The sequence below is a fragment of the Camellia sinensis genome, chromosome 10, assembly GCF_055761805.1.
Source record: "Camellia sinensis isolate YWXY chromosome 10, ASM5576180v1, whole genome shotgun sequence".
Lineage (NCBI taxonomy): Eukaryota > Viridiplantae > Streptophyta > Magnoliopsida > Ericales > Theaceae > Camellia > Camellia sinensis.
In genome coordinates this window covers 42,057,215-42,065,744 of record NC_138970.1, presented here as the reverse complement: position 1 = coordinate 42,065,744, position 8,530 = coordinate 42,057,215, and the positions used below count along the sequence as shown (strand labels likewise).

Here is an 8,530-nt window from a genome sequence, read left to right as displayed (position 1 = left end):
ATATATACTAGCGTATGCCCGTGCCTGAAGGCACGGTATAAATAATATTGGTACACATATTTTACAAAAATCAATTAACATAAATTATTAATATTGGTATCACATCCTTTACAAAAAAAATCAATTTAAAATGATAATAATTTCACTGTTATAGAAATCAATTATAATAAATTAGTTCAAGATATCGTAAAATGGCAGGTCGTTTAAGTTAAAATATAATTTATCAAATTCATTACTAAAAGTTTAAATTAAAATATTAATTTGTATTTGAAATTTTTATTAAACTTTTTATAGAATTTCAACATCTAAAAAAGTATAGTATTTAAAATGCTCTCTCTCTCTCTCTCTGTGTGTGTGTAACGTCTCTGTTTCTCATTTTCTCCTCTCATCCTCTCTCATCTCTTAACAAACACTACATTTTCTCTCAGAGCTCAAATAACAAACCCTTTATTTCTTTTGTTTGATCTTCCTCTCTCTGTATTTTTTTTCACTCTATTTTATCTTAAATTTGCGATTTGATTTTGTTAAATCAAAAAAAATCAACATCCATTTCAAACGCTTTTTTCAAAACCATAAAAAATCAACACTCATTTTCCATTAAGAAATTAAATCCATTTCATAAATCAAACTAAAAATAAAAATGTATTTCTAAAATCGAAACCCATTTTATAAAGATCAACTATTATTTTAAACCTAAAACATTTTAAAAAATTAAATCCAAATCCATAAACTACATAAAAATTAAAAAAAAAATAAAAATCTATTTAAAAAAAAAAGAACACACACATAAAAAAATTAAAAAAAATTAAAAATCAATTTAATGGTTAGAAACACAAAACCCACACCTTGTCCATCAATTCCCCACTTATTCTCTCTCCTCCATCTTCCACCACTCATTCTCTTTCATCTTTGAGATATCTCTTTCATCTATGAGATACATCTGCCCTACAAATGAACATTTCAACATTTCAACATTAGTAGATTTTCTTTTAATTTTTATAAACTCAAAGCTCTTCAAATTAAAAATCATTTATTTTTTTTCCTCTCCAATTTTCTGCTTCGTGTGCTCCAGATCTACTCTTTCATAAGATAAGTTCAAGTTTCTTAGTATTTCTATATGTGTGTATATCAGACTATTAAAATAAGGAACCCATTAAAATTTAGTGAATAAAAAATTAATCCGGAATTGAATAAAAAATTTAGTGAATAAAATTTAGAAATGCAAACGACTGCCTCCATCTGCAAATGCAAAACTTCAGCAGTAGCACTTCATACACACACATTTGATATACTATTATACTATGTTTTGGGAAAATGCATGATCTATTGTTGTTCCAGTAGATTGTATACTATTATGCAACAACAAAAATCAAGCAGATCCAGCAACTCAAATCAATGTTTTCAAATTTTCTACAACTCTTGCCACAACGAAGCAAGCCTAAGACAGAAAATAAAATCCAGAACATAAATAAGTCATTATGCTGTGTAGTTTTAAAAACGCTATTATCATAATATCATTCTTGTATAAAATCAAGTTTTTACATCATCATTTTAGTGGGCTTTTTTCTCTCTAAAATTTTAGTTTTCAAATCATATTTTTTCTCCATCACAATTCTCTATGACAAACACATTACACAACTTTCAGTAATTAAACTTGATAGATAAAAAAAAAAAGCAGTATATATTGAGTCTCTTGCACCTGCTTAAGGCTCCTTCTTCACCTGATCAACATTGCCACCGCCATAACCCAGAGCTCCCATACTAAGATCTTGATTCTCTCCGTCGACAATTCGCTTGTTTCGTAGATTCAATCCTAGAAAATCACAGCCATTGATCGGAGGAGATAACCCGAAGTTTTCGCCATTAACGCGCTTCTTCTGCAACAAATCCCAAAAAGATTAGGAAAAAAAATATATAAAAAAAAAATGGGTTTTGATTTTGAAACATTACCTTGTGGCAGAGACCACAGTGTTGATCATCAGAGTAATAATTATAAGACCTTAAGTTTGGGATTGAAGAGAGCTCTTCTACATTGAACCCACTCTATAAACCCAGATTCAGACCTCCAAATCCATATGAATCAGCCCAGAGAAACCTCCATTTCGAATCCTCTGACCCATCAAAGCTTGGTTCAGAAAACCCCAAAAAGAGAATTTTACCTTGCGATCAAACTCTTCTGTACCGTAGCGTATCGAGTTGTTTACTGAAATGAAGAGGAGAATCAGAGTAGTGTATCGAGTTGTTTACTGAAATGAAGAGGAGAATCAGAGAACTTACCTTGCGATCGCAAAGTCGACCCAGCGAGCGAAATTGCTTCTGGAATTTGTTGGGTCCCAATCGGGTCTCAAGATCACGAACTTGATCTACAGAACCGAAATCAAAATTTTCTCCATCTGAAAATATCAAAAAAGATAAAGAACAATTGCAAGAACAATTGAAAAGTGATCTGACCTGGAGAGCAGAAGAAGAAGAAGAACAGGGCTGGAGAGCAGAGAGATAAAAGAGGGATGGGTGAGAACAAAGAAGAGAAGAGATAAAGATAGAAGGAGATGAGACGTGGGTGAGTAGGCTGGAGATGAGACGTGGGTGTGCAGTTACTTTAGTGTTTGGGCGGGAAGGGGATTGACACATATTGAATGGGTAATCTCAGCCATTCATGTAAATAGGCAAATGAATCTTCACCATTCAAATGTCTTAGTAGGACAAATGTCTCTAGGATATTTTCAAAATCCGTTCTGCTTTATTATATAGATATATATTGTTAACTAATTTAGCCCCAATCTATATGCCAAACATGGTCTACTTCCTAGAAGATGCCAAAATGTACACTATAGCTAGTGAGAGAACTAGAGATATATGAGATATCACCGGAGCCACTCTTGCACCTGTAATCAAAATCATTCCCAGCCCTGAAACATTGAACCATACCATCCACATTCCCAGCTTCTACTTTAATTTTGGTTTTTATAGATATACATATCTTTGGGTAACGATGGCCGTAGTTTTTGAACATAAAAAGAGAAAACAACTGTAATCGAACAATAGCATTCCCAAGAATCCATTTGAAATGGTGAATGTTTCTCCTTCTACCCCCCGTAAACACAGATTCCACAGAGTTGAGAATCAGTGATGATCTGAAGAAACTACTAGCCCTGCTCGTAGCTTTCGTTGGACGAGATGAAGATAATGGTGAAGGATCAGCCTTCATAGTTTCATCACTTGGCCATTCTGATGAAAGGACTCTAGATTCTGGATGTTTCTACCACATGTGTCCTAACAAGCAGTGGTTCTCGAGCTTATGAGAGTTTGATGGAGGAGTTATGCTGATGGGCAACGACCAAGCTTGCCGAGCAAAGGGGATTGGAACAATTCGGTTGAAGATGCATGATGGAATAGTCAGAATTCTTGAAGATGTTCGGTATGTACCGGATTTGACAAATAATCCTAGCTCAGTGGTAGTTTTAGACTCTAAAGGTTATAGAGTAACTGTTGAATGTGGAGTTCTCAAAGTGGTACAAGGAGAATTTGTTGCAATGAATGATATTCGAAAGGGAAATTTATATTTCCTAGACGGCTCTACAGTTATAGGGAGAGTGACTATCTCCTCTGGCTTAGAGGATGATGTATCAGACACTTCCAGACTTTGGCATTTGCGCCGAGGGCATGTCGGTGGGAAAGCTTTACAAGGGTTGGTATAGCAAGGCCTATTGAAAGGCGCCAAAACAGGGAAGCTTGAGTTTTGCGAGCATTGTGTACTGGGAATGCAAACAAGAATCAAGTTTCATACTGCCATTCATCGTACCAATGAGATTCTGGACTACGTTCACACAAATGTTTAGGAACCTTCCAAGAATGCTTCTTTGGGAGGTAAACACTACTTTGTGTCGTTCATTGTTGATTTCTCAAGGAGAGTCTGGGTTTACACAATGAAACACAAAGATGAGGTGTTAGGCATCTTTCTTACGTGGAAGAACATGATTGAGACCAAACAGGCAAGAAGATCAAGAAGCTCAGATCTGACAATGGCGGCGAATACACATCAGATCCCTTTTTTGAGGTTTGCCAGAATGAATGGATAATGAGACATTTCACAGTTAGTGGAATGCCACAGCAAAATGGAGTTATAGAATGCATGAACCACACTTTGGTGAAAAAAATTTGGTGTGTGCCGTCACATTCAAGGTTGACCAAGGTATTTTGGGGCGATACATTGAACTATGCTCGTCATCTTGTCAACAGACTACCTGCTGCAGCACTAGATGGCAAGACTCCCATGGAGGTATGGTCAGGAGTGCCAGCTATTGATTATGATCAGCTACGTATCTTCGGATGTCCAACTTATTTTCATGTTACAGAAAGTAAGCTGGATCCTAGAGCCAAAAAAGTGATCTTCTTGGGCTTCAGTGATGGTGTCAAAGGATATAGACTCTAGTGCCCTGAATCAAAAAAAGTTATCACTAGAAGAGACGTTACCTTTGAGGAGTCTACAATGTTGATGCAGTCAAATCCTTAAAGAGAATGAGGAAGCATTGAAGAAGTCAGTGCAGGCGGAGTTTGAGACTCCGGTAAAGACTATTCAGATAGTCAACAGTCCTGAAGAAGTTTTAGTTGATAGCTCTAAAGAAGATCCTGAAGAGAGTTCATATAAGAATGAAGATCAAGAGATCCCATATTAGTCAAAACCAATTGTAATCAAAAAATGAAAAAGGGTTACTAAGCAACCCGGTTGGATGACCGATATGGTGACCTATGCACTTTTAATCATTGAAGACAATGTTCCTTGCACTTTCAAAGAAGTCGTGTAGAATGCAGAAAGTGTCAAATGGAAAGAGGCTATGGATGAAAAGATCGGGTCACTCCATAAGAACCAGACTTGGGAGTTGGTGCAACTTCCAAAGGGCAAGAAAGCAATTGGGTGTAAGTGGATTTACACCAAGAAAGAAGGCATCCCAGGAAAAGACAACATCAGATTCAAAGCTAGATTGGTAGCTAAAGGCTATGCCCAGAAGGAAGGAACAGACTACAATGAGGTATTCTCACCTGTTGTGAAGCACACGTCTATTCGCATCTTGCTAGCTTTGGTTGCACAATTTGATCTCGAGCTCGCCCAACTCGATGTCAAAACTGCCTTCTTACATGGAGATCTTGAAGAGAAGATATACATGTTCCAGCCAGATGGTTTCTAAGTTGCTGGAAAAGAGAATTGGGCCTGTAAGCTGAACAAATCGTTGTACGGGTTGAAGCAATCCCCGAGACAGTAGTAGAAGCGATTTGATCGGTTCATGAAAGAAAAGAAATACGCAAGGAACCAGTATGATCATTGTGTATATTTTCGGATGATTCCTTCATCTATTTGCTCATATATGTAGATGATATGTTGATAGCATCTAAGAACAAGGTGGAGGTTGATAAACTCAAGTCACAGTTGGCAGGAAAGTTTGAAATGAAGGATCTTAGTGAAGTAAAAAAAATTCTTGCATCGAGATCAAAAGAGATAGGAAGAAGTGCACGGTTTCTCTGACGCAAACCTAGTATTTGAAAAATGTGTTAGATAGATTTGGCATAAATGGGAAAACAAAAGTTGTGAGTACACCATTGGCCCCTCTTTTTAAGCTTAGTGCTTCAATGTCTCCACACATAGAAGAAGAACGGAAGCATATGGCACAGGTTCCATATGCAAATGTAGTTGGTGCATTAATGTATGCTATAGTTTGTACAAGGCCTGATATCTCACATGTTGTGAGTATGGTAAGCAGGTATATGGATGATCTAGGAAAAGGTCATTGGCAGGTAGTGAAGTGGATTTTAAGGTACTTACAAGGCACAGTTAATATGGGTTTGAAGTTCGAGGGAGATCATAGACTCAGATAGAATCTGATTGGATATGTGAACTCAAATTATACTGGTGATTTGGACAAACGCTGGTCAACAATAAGGTACTTATTTACCCTTGCTAAAAGGTCGGTGAGTTGGAGGTCAACGCTTTAGTTAACAGTGGCTTTGTCTACTACAGAGACAGAGTACATGGCAGTGACAGAAGCCTTTAAGGAAGCTATTTGGCTACATGGGTTGATTAAGGACTTGGGTATTGTTCATAAACACGTTGAGGTGTACTGCGACAGTTAAAGTGCCATTTGTTTGGCAAAGAACCAGGTTCATCATTCTCACACCAAGCACATTCATGTCCATTTTCATTTCGTTTGAGAAATTGTGAATGAAGGGGATATTTTGCTTCAAAAGATTAGTACTGCAGATAATCCAGCCGATATGCTCACAAAAGTGGTTTCTGGGATCAAGTTCCAACACTGTTTGGACTTGGTCAACATCTCTCAGAACTGAGCATGGTAGTGTTGACCAATCACTATGTTGGATAGAGAATCCTGGCCAATGTGGAGATTTGTTGAAGATTGGCTCAAATATTCTTTGTCAACAATGGCTGCTGTTTTGAAAAAAAATGAAGAAGTTAGAGATTCAACCGAGCTACTCATGGTAGGGTGGCTGATCTTGTTGGTAGCTACCTTTAATGTTGTCAGCAACTTGGCTCTTCCATTGCATCTATAAATGGGTAGTGAATGGGAGGAGTTTTGGTGTGGTGAAAATCAGAGAGTATAAGAAAGTGTAAGCAATTGAGTGAGTGAGTGTGAATTTAGTGAGAGTAGTGTCTCCACCTCCTCCTCTATTGTTGTAATTTTGTATTTCTCTCCATATAGTGAAATCCGCTGCCCGTGGACGTAGGCGATTTGCCGAACCACGTAAATCTTTGCATGTTCTTACTTGTGTGTTTATGTGTGATTATTTTCTGTCTTCTAAGCACAACAAACTTCACCTACGTTGTTATTTACTGTGTAAATACTCATAGAAAATAAAATAAAAGTACAAATAAATGTTATCAGAAATAACAATTCTCTATGCATTATTAAGAGGAATTCTTTATTAGTAATTAATCTCCACCACATTTCATATGAATTTTACGTGAATCTCACATTACATAAATTAATCTCTCTTATACAATTACTCACCTAAAAAATTCTGAATGGATAAGTCTGAGTTGGCTAACTTTCCATACTTTATTCACTCCTGTTAAATTATTGATAACTTCCAACACACCTTACCAAGACCAAGAAGCGAAAACTACACTTCTGAAAAAAGAAAAACCACATTTATGGCCTACAACAACTGAAAACATATTTTAAAGAAATTTAAATTGTAGCACAATTACTGAGAGGGAGATTTATAATCTGGATTGGGCCGTGGTAATGGCTGGGCAGATTTGGGCCGAACACAGTTGGGCCTTGGTAACATGGGCCTGTCCAGAAAGGTTTTGCTCGGCTAAGGCAAGGCATGGTTGGACTGAGCTATTTGGCTTCAGGGTGCAGAAACCGGTCGAGTGATGGTTCGGCCGAGATGTCCGCTGCCTCACTGGGTTCCACGGTTCGTGGGTTAGCCCGGCAAGAACGCTGACAGCTAGCTAGCATGAGCTGTCCCGAGCTCGGCTATGCCAGAATGCAACCGAGCTCGGTCGTCATTGAGCTAGGTGAGCGGAGCGCTCTAGCTAGCAATACAGCACGGCCTTTGGCAGCCGAGATGCTACAGCCCGGCTGCCGAGCTCCCAGTAGTGTGGGCTGGCAGTTTGGTTAGGTGATGTTCAGCTAGATTTGCGTTGACAGATGGGATAGCAGCACCACGTGTCGAGAGACTAATGGGAGTAGATTTGGGGCGCAGAAGGTACATAAGCGAGTCTGCGCCCCCTATGCGGGGACAGATGAACATTTGGTGAGATTTACACTAAACACTCAATCCTGTCTCTCTCTCTATCCCTGTGTGTGTCTAACTTGATCATCGGAGGGGTATTCCGGCCACACACCGCCGGGTAGCTCACCGCCGTTGTGCTCGCAGGTCGATCGGATAGGCAAGAGCTTGGAAGAAAGGAGTACGGGCTTGCCGGAATATTTACTCCCCGTACAATTGGCGCCGTCTGTGGGAACTTGACAGACAAAACCTTGTCTTCCAGGCTCATCTGATCGTCGTCCATGGCGAACAACGATGAGATTCCGTTGTCTGCCATCGACGGAGTTACCCCGGGGTTAGGCAGACGGAGAGAAGGACATCCCGCCATCCTTCCTATGGCGGACCTGGAGACTTCTCCATGGGGACATTCAAGAGACGCGCAGGATAAGCGCAAAAGAAGCTTTGGTCATTCACGGAGTCCAGACGGTCACCGGCGGGGGAGAGAATCGCATGTTAGACGCCTGGAACACAAGCTAAGGGACCAAGACGCCGTCATCCGGTGAATGGCGGCGGAGATGGAGGATCTTAAGCGGCATGTCACAGGGAAGGGTGTAGCTGGAGTGGGAGACCATAGTGAGCGCACTCAACCCTGCCGTTCAGGCAGTTAGAGCCAGCGGTGTACTCCGTCCATCTCAATCACCAAAAGTTACAAGGTTGGAGATTCCGACGCGCACGTAGTGAAGTCCAGCGCGCAAGACAGCACCTATCAACCCTCACATCCGGCGACGACGTCAAGGTATTC

The 8,530-nt window shown here is 39.4% G+C and overlaps 1 long non-coding RNA gene across 3 annotated transcripts; it reads right to left on the bottom strand.

Annotated features, from left to right (window-relative positions):
* Window positions 1-645: 645 nt before the first annotated feature.
* On the bottom strand, window positions 646-2,752 carry LOC114259328 (uncharacterized). 3 transcript variants are annotated; one of them, XR_014341960.1, is made up of 5 exons: window positions 2,452-2,752; window positions 2,278-2,363; window positions 1,951-2,203; window positions 1,700-1,877; window positions 646-945 (listed from the first exon to the last, which is right to left on the bottom strand). It is a non-coding gene; the product is annotated as an uncharacterized LOC114259328 (long non-coding RNA). The 3 variants fall into 3 exon arrangements; XR_014341958.1 differs by having other exon boundaries at window positions 2,278-2,752; XR_014341959.1 differs by having other exon boundaries at window positions 646-940; window positions 2,278-2,752.
* Window positions 2,753-8,530: the final 5,778 nt, after the last annotated feature.